Source organism: Eptatretus burgeri, chromosome 3 (genome assembly GCF_056783735.1).
Source record: "Eptatretus burgeri isolate ZD-2024b chromosome 3, Ebu_testis_v1, whole genome shotgun sequence".
Classification (NCBI taxonomy): Eukaryota; Metazoa; Chordata; class Myxini; order Myxiniformes; family Myxinidae; genus Eptatretus; species Eptatretus burgeri.
In genome coordinates, this window is record NC_140963.1 from 113160834 (window position 1) to 113173333 (window position 12500).

Genomic DNA, 12500 nt, shown 5'->3' on the forward strand with positions numbered 1-12500 from the left:
CTCTCAAGTTCTTTCTTCAGATCGCCAAGGGGACATGGTGCTTGATACAATCAGCCAACCTTTGGGTTGTACGGCCCATGTACCAAGCTTCACATTGGCACTTAAACTCAGATAATATTGCTGATTTGTGAGGTGGGCAGAACATCCTTGTTGACTGACGTAAGCAAACGGCGAGAGGTAAAGATAACTTGAGGTCGTTCAACCAGGTCGGTGTTTGATTTCTTCTTCAAACCTTCTTGATCGTCCTTTCCACAGCATCCTGACATCGTCTGGACATATGTCAGGACCAACACTGAGATGTTGTAATTCTCGATCATCTGTTCTGTCAGCTCGAGATCCTTCCATTACCTAAAGTTCACTGCGATATTCAAGATGGATACTGCGCACTCTTGCGTGGATTGACAGTTGCTGAATCAAATGCAGTCGGCCTTCTAATTGTTATTCTTCATTCAGGTTGACATTTTGTTGTTTTATGCATCATGCTTTGGTATGCATCTGTGTTGTTACAGGTTGTCATGTTCTTGCTGAATGAATACAAACAATTCAGCTCCTTTAGGCTTATCTCAAATTTATTCATCAATAATTTCATAATGGACAAGTTCTTTTGAGCTGAATGGTTTGAAACACATCCAAGCTCAAGCAATGCTGCGAAGGAATTGAATCAATGGTACAAGACATTCGACAATTTATTGAGAGCAATTGAGTGGACTGGACCAGAGAAGTTAACTATGGCCATAAACTATGTTGCTCCAAGTGTGTATGAGTATGTCACTGCCTGTGAAGACGATGACACTGACATAGAGACTTTACGAAACATGTATGGAAGACCGAAGAGTGAAGTCTATGCATGGTACCAATTGGTGAGTTGCCAACAGCTCACTGGCAAAACTCTTGATGAATACCTGCAAGCATTGAAGCATTTGAGAGGAGACAGTAATTACAAGGCTGTCACGTCACTGCTGAGGAATACAAGGAGAAGCCCATCCCAGATGCCTTCATAAGTGGATTGTAGTCTCATGTAATTTCCCGAATGGCTCCTCGAGAATAAAACGTTCGATCTCACGACAGCTTCTTATCAGGCTCGGGTTCTTGATCAAACGCAGAGGAGTTCTGAATCATCTACAGCACCTGTAACACCGCTTTACGTGGTCACAACCTCTCTGGCAGATAGACTGACTACAGACGCTCAAACAGGGACTTGCCAACTTACTCATCTAGATGTCTCTCAAGTAGTAGCTGCTGATACAACGCAACAGAAGTGCTTTTCTGTGGGAACTTTTGACACCCTCGACGAGTCTGTCCCGCTCGGGATGCTGTGTGAAATTAGAATGGCACTCGGTGGAGAGAATACCACAACCAGGCTGAACTGTTTTGTATGCCACTGATTGACCGGATTTTCATCGAGACCTCAACCAAAATCTAATCGGCTCGATCTTGTTACCGACACAACCCATCCAACAAGTTTCATACGAATCCATCAATAACTGTTTGAGATATCGTGCTTTATATAGTTTTTGATCCTTTCTCTCAATGGTGAAGAATAACTTAAAAATTAATTTTAAAACTTCTCGTATTAGGATCTTCACCAAAATCTAATCAATTTATCCTCGTCAAATAACCAACCTGTCCACCAAGTTTCGTCTGAATCCATCGATAACTTTTTGAGATATTATGCTCACAGACAGACAAACAGCCAAACAGGAGTGAAAACATAACCCCCATCCACCTTCGCTGGAGGAGGTAATAAGAGCCAGAAAACAGGACATTATGCGAAGGCTTATGGATCGAGAGGTCTCAGGGCTGCAGCCATGCTCCACACCCCAACTCCAGACACATTGTCCAGCATGTTAGTAGAAAACCTTAGGCAAGAGTTAATGTGCTTGTGAATGTAAACGAGCATAGAGCACTTTTAGACACTGGTTGCTCGGAAAGTTGTGTGTGCCAGAGGCTGGTTCATGCATACAAAATTTGTTTACACCCTGGGTCAAGTAGAATGCCAGTGGCTTCTACCTTGTTTTCATCGAGAATAGCTGGTCATTATTTAGGCCGAAGTCACATTTGCTCTATGGCGAGGATACGGCGGCCGTACACCCTCTGAATTGACAGAAACGTGCGGTGGCCGCAGAGTTTCTGCGGTGGCCTCAGGGTGGCCCTACGCCGTTTGGTTATATTTTACAGGCCGTAAGGTCGCCGTGGAATTATAACGCGAAGTTATAACTTTTTTCATATCTATGTTCGCCGTAGCAATTCGACAAGCCAAAAAAAAAAAAACTGGTGAAAAAATAAATAAAAATTAACCCATTCGTCACCGTCCGTCTGGACGCACGTTCGCCTTAGGGCCCCCCTGCGGTCGCCTTGCGGGCACCTTGCGTCTGCCTTGAAAATTCTATGGCCGCCGCAGGAATGCCCTCAGGTCACCGTGCGACATCAAATCAAAGACCGTACGGCAACCCCACGTTTTCGGTCTCCACAATTTCTAAATACCCCGTGCGGCTCCCCGAAAAATAAAAACATATGTGACTGCTACATTGTGTGACCGTGGAAATACTGCGGCCGCCATATAATTGCTAATGGCCGTAGATTTTGGAGACCCCACGGCCACCGTGGCAAATGTGACTTAGGCCTAAATACGCCGTGCGGCTCCCCGAAAAATAAAAACATATGTGACTGCTACATTGTGTGACTGTGGAAATACTGCGTCCGCCGTATAATTGCTAGTGGCCATAGATTTTGGAGACCCTACGGCCGCTGTGGCAAATGTGACCTAGGCCTTAATGATGCTCAAGCTAAAGGGCAGTTCATACCTTTCCATCTTACCTGATCTTTGTTGTGACGTCATCCCAGGCCAGGACTTCATTAAGCATCATGAGAATGTGATTGCACAGTTTGGAGGAGACAAACCAAAACTCCCTCTCTGTGCACGAGCTACAATGTTCATACCTCCACCACCACTCTTTGGCAATCACACAGCCCAATGCTGCTAGGTCATGAAAGTACAGTGCACCAGACAGCCTTTTCATTGAGTCAGAAATAAGATGGCTGCTCAACGAGCCCTGCATCTATCCCTGGTAAGCTCAACTTATAGTTACAATGAATGAGCAATACAAAAGGCGGAAGGTGATTCATTATTCACAGACAGTCAACCACTTCACGCAACTAGATACTTACCTACGACCTAAAATAGATGAGTTGGTCAACAAGGTAGTATCAACTCAACAGTATAATTGATCTGAAATCTGCTTACCACCAGGTCCCTATCAGAGATGAAGACAAACTGTATCCTGTTTTTGAGGTCTGCAGGCAGTTGTATCAATTGTGTGGAATACCATTGTATCAAGTGGTGACACGATTTGATGGGGTGCCACTTCACTCTGATCACCGATCGGATGTCCGCAACCTGCATGTTCGACTCCAATCGGGGAAGATCAATAACGATAAAGTACAAAGTTGGAGGATCGAACTTGCCTGCTGCAACTTTGACATAAAGTTCTGACCTGGGAGTGATAACAGTGGCAGAAACATACTCCAGAACATAGTTTGTCAATCGGTGCAAATACCTTGATCAAATGACATAATTCTATCTGCCACCCTGGCGTGACAAGGATGGTACATTTCGGAAGAATTTGGAATCTTCCCTTCTCCGTTGAGGATGTGAAGAAGGTACCAGCCTCCTGTCTTGTGCAGACAAAGTGCAAACCCAGATTCCATCGACCACAGCAGTCACACATGATAAAAGCTACACAATCCTTTGAAAGACTCAGTATTGATTTCAAGGGGCCCTTACTATCATCTTTGGTTAACTGCTACCTGCTTAATTGTGAGAGATAAGTTTTTCTCATTTCTCATTCACTTTTCCTTGTCCAGACCTGACAACTTGCACAATTTGGTATGCCAGCTTACATACTGTTGTGGATTCCAGCCTGCCGGCGTGCGGACGGCCGCTTTTAGCCAACGGCGGTCGCTTCGCCCACCGAACGGACAATCCAGTCGCGGCTTTCCGGATCAACGCCGAAACCCAGCCACGGGTGTGTTTTAAGCACACCACAGCCGAGTCAACACTCTACCCGCGCTACAGGGTCAATCGCCAAATTGTCGATATACCTAATTAATCGCGCGGGCAGACTACCGAGAGACTGTACCTCAACGGGGCCGCTTGGAAATGAGCCGCTTAAGCAGCTCGCTTCGTTTTGGGAGAACCGAGCGGGGTATTATTGCGCAGCCCCGTTGGACCCGATCACTTTATCGGCTATTTAAAAACCAACTATATTCTGAACGCAGAAAGGCAGTTCAATTAAGGGAAGAGGATGCAATGAACGGGTTAACATTTGAATAAGCACATTTATTTACAAAGCACACGTAAACAGTGATGCAGTCATGCAGGTATGCAATTAAGGAGAGCACGCATGCAATTATACAACAAACAAAAGCAATGCAAAAGAGCTGCTACCGTCTATCTATTATATACACACTTATACAGTTCCACTTACAGACATGGCGCCACAACATTCATTCAAAAGAAATAAGGAAAAACCCCAGGAAAGACTAGGGGTAGACTGAACCTCTTGGGTCTTTATTTCACGGAGCTGTGATGACCGCAGAAGCTCCGCGAGGCCGGGCTGGTTACCTTCACCTTCGAGGTGCCTCGCTGGGGTGACCCACGACGTCCCGTCCTCACGGCAGCCGTCGTGAGCGCAGTCCGGCCCAGGCCCCGTCCGACGGCCTGGTGTTTCGGGCCCAGCCGGCAACGCCTCAGAGGAACGAACGGGTCTTTTGCTATTTCAGAGTTGATGCTCTCTTTAAGAGCCCGTCCGTCCCTCAGCGCTGCTCGGACTGTCCCGAAGCCCGATCACCTCGGACCGTTCGGTGCTGGCTGGCGACCTCTCTCCGGCTCTCCCCACGTCCCGCACACGGACGCGCAGTTCTGCGCAGCACGGCAGGCCTGGCCGCGCTCTCCGCTCCCGTCTCCTCGGCGAACCCAGACCTTCACTGCCCTCCACCGGACTTGAACCTTGGTCTTCACACCACACCAAACCCCGACCGGCTGCCCTGGTCTGGCGCTCTGCGCGCCTTTTTATAGGGTTCGTGAGGCGAGGTTTGATCTCTGCTCTTTCCCCTCTGACCCCCACTGGCTGCGCCCCTCTTGATCTCCTGTTCCGAATTCCAAGGCGAAGCTTGGAGCGAGCGGACGTGGTAGAGATCATCGACGCTGAAGGGAGAGCGGACGTGGTAGAAATCATCGTCGCTGGCAACAAGGAAACCCCCGCGCTTATTTGCAGCGATCTTGCCGTGGCCGGCGCAAAGATGGCAGTGCCCGCGGAGCCGAAGGTGAAGCGATGTTGTTTCGTTGTTGGGTATTGGGGAAGATGCGGTTTAGGAGATGGTGGTTGGCGTTGTGGAGAAGGTGGTTGTGGTTGGCGTCGTGGAGAAGGTGGTTGTGTGAGGGTGGTTGTGGAGGAAGCGGTTGTTGTGAAGCGGTTGGGCAGAGCGATGTTGGTGGTGGAGGTGGTTGTTGGGAAGCGGTTGGTCAAAGCAATGTTGGTGGTGGAGGTGGTTGTTGTGAAGCGGTTGGTCCAAAATAACGACAGCAAAAGAAAAACGGCTAACTCAAAGATCACAGCCCGGCACACGAATAATTGCCCGTTAAACATCGGTGGGGAAATTTATCTAAACACAGGCTTATCGACATAACTGATCTTAGGACCTATATGGTGCTCTGCGAATTTCCACAGCAGTAATAATACATTCTCAAATGGGAAATATCTATACGTCATCTGAACTGAAGCATTTCCTTCACATCTGTGGCATCTCTAAAACTGTGTGATATGAAAGAATATTACTCTGGCTCTCAAAACAAGAGGCCTATCAACCCCTATTCTGTCAGAAAGCTTACACTATACACGTTCACCACTCTCGACTGCCACAAATGTTATTCCAAATGAGCATTTATTCATTTACCAAAGTAGGACTCGAAGTAGCTGCTCAATTCCGACATGGCTTTCCTCACCTGGACCTGTTCTCTTGAAACGTCATGTCAAAACGTCAATCAAAGTGTGACCTGGTCATTGAGGAGATGGAACTGCTTAAGGAAAACCCTCAGTATGCTCATGTGTATTTCCCTGGTGGTAGAGACAACTGTGGCTCTGCATGACCTGGCACCATGTGATCAGGTCCAAAACACTGGTGACAAAGATCCTCCTGTCCATAAACCACTATGGACCCAACCAGGGTGGAGGGTGGGAGTTCTATCATATGATCATCTCACTACTGGTAATGAAGATTCTACTTATTTTTCCAATGTTGGGAGTACCGTTCTCCTAAGAATGTTCCAGATGCACATCCACTTTGCACACCTGGGAGTCACAGAAAAACACCTCATCACACAGCTCTATTGAGGCCGACATAGTTTGTTATTTTAAGAAGGGTAGAATATCATAGATTGTCATGAGAAGTCACCCATACTGGCATAGGTTGTAATTCTCTTACCATCCCATCTTGTCTTCAATTATCCTACCCTTTTTCCTGCCCATGGTAGTGTACACTGAATCCTGTGGCGAGACAGTTGCTCTGAAACAACTTGCCTTCGAATTCTGGAAGGCTAATCCGACCGAAGGCAATCTCAGGTCATTCCAAAAAGTCCGCAACAAGTGTGTTTCCACTCTCAGGAGAGCCAGAAAACAACATCTGTCCAACCTCAAAATGAACTTTCAAACTTGACTCGATCCTCTAAAACTTGGTGGTGCCTTGATAAGTCTGTCTCTGGAGTATGCTTCCCTTTCATCCCTTTCCCTCTCTTCAAACAGCATCACTGCTGACTCCGCTTGTGAGAAGGCTGACTGTCTCACTTTTGTGATTGCTTCCAAATCTTTTGTCCCCAACCGCTCATTCCTAGTACCCATCCTTCCTCGTCTTACCCAACTGCTCCTGGACTATGTGTCTTTTGCACCTGAGAAGGTGGAGAAGGTTACTTGAAATCTTGACTCTGGCTCTGCTACCGGAGCAGACAGCATCGGCTCACGTGTCCTAAAATCATGCACTGATGCTCTTTCACATCATCTCTGCCAATTTCACCATATCATTTGTGGTAGGTCATCTTCCATCTGTTTGTACATCCACCAACATCACTGAATTACATAGAAAGTGCAAAAACTGATCCCCTTAACTCCAGACCGATCAGCTTCCTTACAATCAGCAGCAAGGTCATGGAATCCATAATTATAGTTGATATTAAATCTTTCCTTTTCTCCAACAACCTCATCTCAGATCAACAATTTAGTTTCAGACCAAGTCACACAGCTTCCACTCACCCAACAATGGATGGAGGCCCTCAATGTCAGACATGAGATAAGGGCCATCTATCTGGACATATCTTCTGCTTTTGATACAGTCTGGCATCCCGCCTTATTCTCCAAACTCTCTGCTTAAGGAATCCAAGGCCAACTCCACACGTGGCTTCCTGACTTCCTCCATTCTTTTGGCCAACGTGTGGCTCTCAACGGAATCCTTTCATCTCCTCTACCTGTTGAAGCTGGAATGCCCCAAGGCAGTGTTCTGGGCCCAGTCCTATACTTGATATTCATAAATGATCTCTCTGACTCTCTGGAAAAATCCTCTTTATGTATTTGCAGATGACTCTACCCTCTGCCGTGACATTCCTCATCCTTCAGACAGGCAGGCTGGCTGCAGCCTCTTCCCTCTCTTCAGACCTTGAAAAAAAAAATCACAAGCTGGTCTAACACTTGGAATATGTCTTTCAATCAAGACAAATCTTACTCGATTTCTTTCCAAAAGGACCGTCTGGCCAACCCTCCTATGTACTTTCTTAACAATACTCTTGTGGAAGTTCAGTCATTCACTCTCCTGGGTCTCACTATCAGCCAGGGTCTTTCTTGGGCAAACCACATATCAAAGGTGGCCTCCAAAGCCAGCTACGACTGGGCATCCTCCATCATACAAAGTCCTTCCTTAGCACACCTGAACTATCCACCTACAAGACCTTCACCTGCAGCTTGTTGAAATACTGATCTTCCCTCTGGGCTGGCTCCCCTGCCTCATCATGCTCAGCTTGACGCAATGGAAACTAAGGCCTACAAGATTATTGCAACCTCTCGTGCTGAAGCCAATCATGTCTTGTGCTGAGTCTATTGGTCAATCACTTTGCCATTGCAGACAGGTCAGTGGTCTCTTTGTCTTCTACCATCTCCTTTCTGGTCTTGTACCCTCCACTCTTTCCATGCTTTGCCCCTCCCACCCCCTCCCCAGCTTTCTGGAGGGTACACATGGTCCACCATCAACCCCCTTCTGGTGAAACCACCCGAATCCAGGATTACTCCTCACCTCCACTCATTTGTTCCTCTTTTTTCCTGCCTGTGGAATCAACTTCCACATTCTCTTCAATCTCATTCTTCTCTCCAGGTCTTCAAGACAGCTATACACCACTATCTCAGATCATCCCCAATCCAAAACCATAATCTTTTCTACCCTCGTTAATCCACCAACCACCCCAATCCCTCCTCCTTCCAAATTTCCAGTTTACCTCCTGAAAGTGTCCTTCTGTATCCATCGTGTCCACCTCATGCATCCACTCCTACCCCTCATTCCTCCCCACACCCATTGTTTGTCCAAGTCTGCCTCCACCTTGGCTTTCAACTCTGTTGCTGGTGTTTTCCCCTCTCTCAACTGTTCCTTTTGTCCTTTTGTTCCTTTTGTTCTGTTCAGTGAAGTAGTCCTAACTATTCCACGAGCCGTGACTATGTACACAGTTTGTTTTTTTTCTCCAGATCCTCTGTACTATAAACCTGAGATCCTTCCATTACCCCGAGTTCACGAAGATATTCAAGATAGATACTGGACGTTCCTGTATGGCTTGATAATCACAGAATCAACGAGAACAGCAATTGGTAGAGGGCATACCTCCACCAGGCTGAACAGTTTACCTTTTGTATCCCACCGATAGACCAGATTTGGATCCGGACCTCAACCAAAATTGAATCGGCTTGTTGTCACCGAACCAACTCATCCACCTAATTTTGATCCGACTCGTCCACAACTTTTTCAAATACCATGCTTTAGAAATTGAAGAAGAAATTGAAAGTGAAGAATCACTCGAGAAATTAAAAAAAGTCTTGTATCCGGATCTTCACCAAAATAGAATAAATTGGTCCTTGGCACACACCCTACCTATCCACAAAGTTTCATCCGAAATTGTTGATACATTTTTGAGATATTGTGCTTTATATCGTTTTTAGCCTTATCTCTCGATAGCGAAGAATCACTTTAAAAGAATCTTAAAACTCTCGGAGCAAGATCCAGTTCCAGATCTTCACTAAAATTGAATCAGTTCGTCCTTATCACATACCGAACCTGTCCACAAAATTTCATCCGGAGCCGTCCACAACTTTTTTTTTTAAGATATCTTGCACACAGACAAATCGAGAGGAGGGAAAACATAACCTCCGCAAACTTTCGGTGGGTGGAGGTAACCACTGCCAGCCTTATTGTTGTTCTTTATTGAGGTTAAAATTCTGTTATATCAAGCGTTGGGCTAAGGTGTGCATCTGTGTTGTTACTGACCTTGCTAAATAAAGCCTTTGCTGTGTGTGTGCAAACAAATCAATGTTGTCTTTTCAACACTCCCTTTGAGTAATCTCCTATATATATATATATATATATATATATATATATATATATATATATATATATATATATATATATATATATATATATATATATATATATATATATATATATATATACATATGTCTGCATCAGCACAAAGATACTGAGGCATCAGATATAGCTCAATATCGATGCAATCAGCAAATCATGTTCATCAATAGGTCCTGGTCAAGTATCTGTCCCGCAATCAGATGTAGATGTGAAATTAACGGTTGTGTGAGATAATAGGTCATTATAATGCGGAAACGTCACACACATTTTACACGGCTGTGCTTCAATGTTCTTTCGAAATGGTACAACAAGGCTCGGATGTGCCATGACTATGACGATCGAGCCGCAAGAACACAGAACCCTTCCATGAGCCTCGTTCTTGCAGGAGAGAGAGAAAAAAAAAAAAACAAAGAAGGTAGCGTTTTAATAAGTCGCTAAAAATGGTTGTAATATATGAATTGTATTGAATTTAGAACATTACGAGGTTTACGTATTTATTTTAATAAACGAAAAGCTTGTTTGTTTCGAGGCGGATTAACTCAGTGCCGAGGTGCCTTCTGCGATGAGTGAGTAAATTGTTCGTTACTCGAGTCATCTTTGTGATGACCGGGTGATAATGACGTCATAAAAGGGCAAATGTGGCTTTTGTGAACGAGTACAAACAACACCGATTTCCCAAAGAGGTAAAGTTTGTGTTCAGCGCGTGAGTGCGTGTGCAAAAAAAAAAAGAAATAAATTTTTTAAAATAATTAATTAATTAATAAAAACAACGGGAATTCAAAGGAAAAATAAAAAACTTGGGAAGGATGCACGAGGAGCTTGTAATTTATTCGTTTTGTTTTGTTTTTTTTCTTTGCCGTTTGCGACGATCCGGGTCATTGGGTTCATCCGATTGCACGCTGCGTTAAAGCGGTGTATGAGCGTGCAATTAAAGACAGCGGTTCATACGATCGTGCAGAAGAGACATTATTTACACCGCCATTGCACAATAACTTATCTTTCAAACTATGTTTGTAGCGTATACGCTTGCAGTGTCGGTGTGAGAAATGTCTGAGGATAACCAGACTCAATAGCTCAGCGGGCTGTCACCGTGGAAGCGATGAGGTCCTCGTGTTGGAGTCCCGCGTTGTCAGCAATTATTTCACACTAGCCCCACGCAGGAATTTATTCCTGTTCACTAAATTTCTATTTAAAAAAAAAAAAATATATATATATATATATATATATATATATATATATATATATATATATATATACATATATACAGGGGGCTGCAAAAGTATCTTACTCAAGATAACAGCTGATAAAAACCTTTGTGCCAGAGTGTGCATGGGTGTCCACACTCGACTAGTGGAGTGTGTGAATGCCGGGGGCAAACAGTTTGAACATTTGAGGGATTAATATGTTTATTATTGATATGTTTATTATTGGTATGTTATTATTGATATGATTGTATAATCAATAAAATACGATTTGTGCGCACGTTTTCTTTTTCATTACTGTATACGTACTTTTGCAGCCCCCTGTATATATGTATATATTCATATAAAAATTTATAAACTAAACACGAGAACACACAAACACAGATTCGAGGAAATCTGCAGCTTCTCATCAAACGAACGAAGAATAGAATTGAAAGCAAAATGTGATTTTAAACGATGTTAACGACGAAATCTGAATGCCGAGGACGGATGCAGGTAAAACATACAGGTGAACGATTTAAAGGAAGGGATTGTAATTTCTATCAGGGAAAAGATGAAAACAAAACCCGTGTCATTTCATTTTAAGGTCGAACCTGTACGGAATTTGGGAAGCCCCTGATCACTGCTTGTGGACCTCGCTCCCTCTGAGACTCCTCGGGTCGACGTGGCGTCTGTTGTCCCGTCCTTCGATCCTTGGCTGCCTTGTGCCGATTTGTCTCGCTGTCCTCTTGTCTTTGCTTGTCGGTGTTTTTCAGTCAATATTTCCGGAGCTCCCTGTGTGTGTCTCACTCCAACGTTTGCAGTAACAATCTGTCCCGCTCAGCCAGTTTGAGGCTGTTCTCCCCACGTTCAGCCAATTTTGCTCCTCCTGCTCCAGCCAGTAACTCCTCCCACTCCAGCCAGTAACTTCTCTCACTCCAGCGACTAACTCCTCCCACTCCAGCCAGTAACTCCTCCGACTCCAGCCAGTAACTCCTCTCACTCCAACTACTAACTCCTCCCACACCAGCCAGTAACTCCTCCCACTCCAGCTACTAACCCCTCCCACTCCAGCCAGTAACTCCTCCCACTCCAGCTACTAACTCCTCTCACTCCAGCTACTAACTCCTCCCACACTCATCTTCTGCGAGTTCAAGTGAAATAATGACGTCAGAAGCATCTTCTCTCTCAGATCCCAGGTTCGAAATGCGGCGAACCGTTGAAATAAAACATCTCCAGCTGGAAAAGAGAAACCGATTGGCTCCACCATAGTAAAGCCGATCGGGAGGACGTTAAACAGGGTATTTCATTTATTAATTACATTATTTACACCCACATATGGAAGGTGTGAAAATTATCAGAACAAGGACGTTTATAGGAAAACGTACCAATTACAATTGAAGTACAAGACGATGAGATAAATCGACACAGAATATCGATGGTAAATTTGAACCTGTCATTCCAAATCCTTGGGGAATTACGTGCTCAAATTGGAAATCCCCAAAAAGCCCCATTGCCCCCGTTGCCCCCATCCCCCTGCCTCCATAAACACTGTAAGTCGGACAAACTGGCAGATTGAATTCGGTGTTGATGACGCACAGACATGATGGGCCAAACGGCCTTCTCCATTGTCCGAGTTCCTTGTGCATTGTC

General features: G+C 44.9%; 1 protein-coding gene across 1 annotated transcript in view; it reads right to left on the bottom strand.

The window, feature by feature from the left end:
* Nucleotides 1-12315, bottom strand: part of SLC6A5 (solute carrier family 6 member 5) — a 133673-nt gene extending 121358 nt beyond the window's left edge. Inside the window, exon 1 of the mRNA XM_085875154.1 lies at nucleotides 11462-12315. The gene's annotated coding sequence lies outside the window, so the exon portion shown is untranslated. The remainder of the gene's footprint in view (nucleotides 1-11461) is intronic.
* Between the last annotated feature and the right edge of the window lie 185 nt (nucleotides 12316-12500).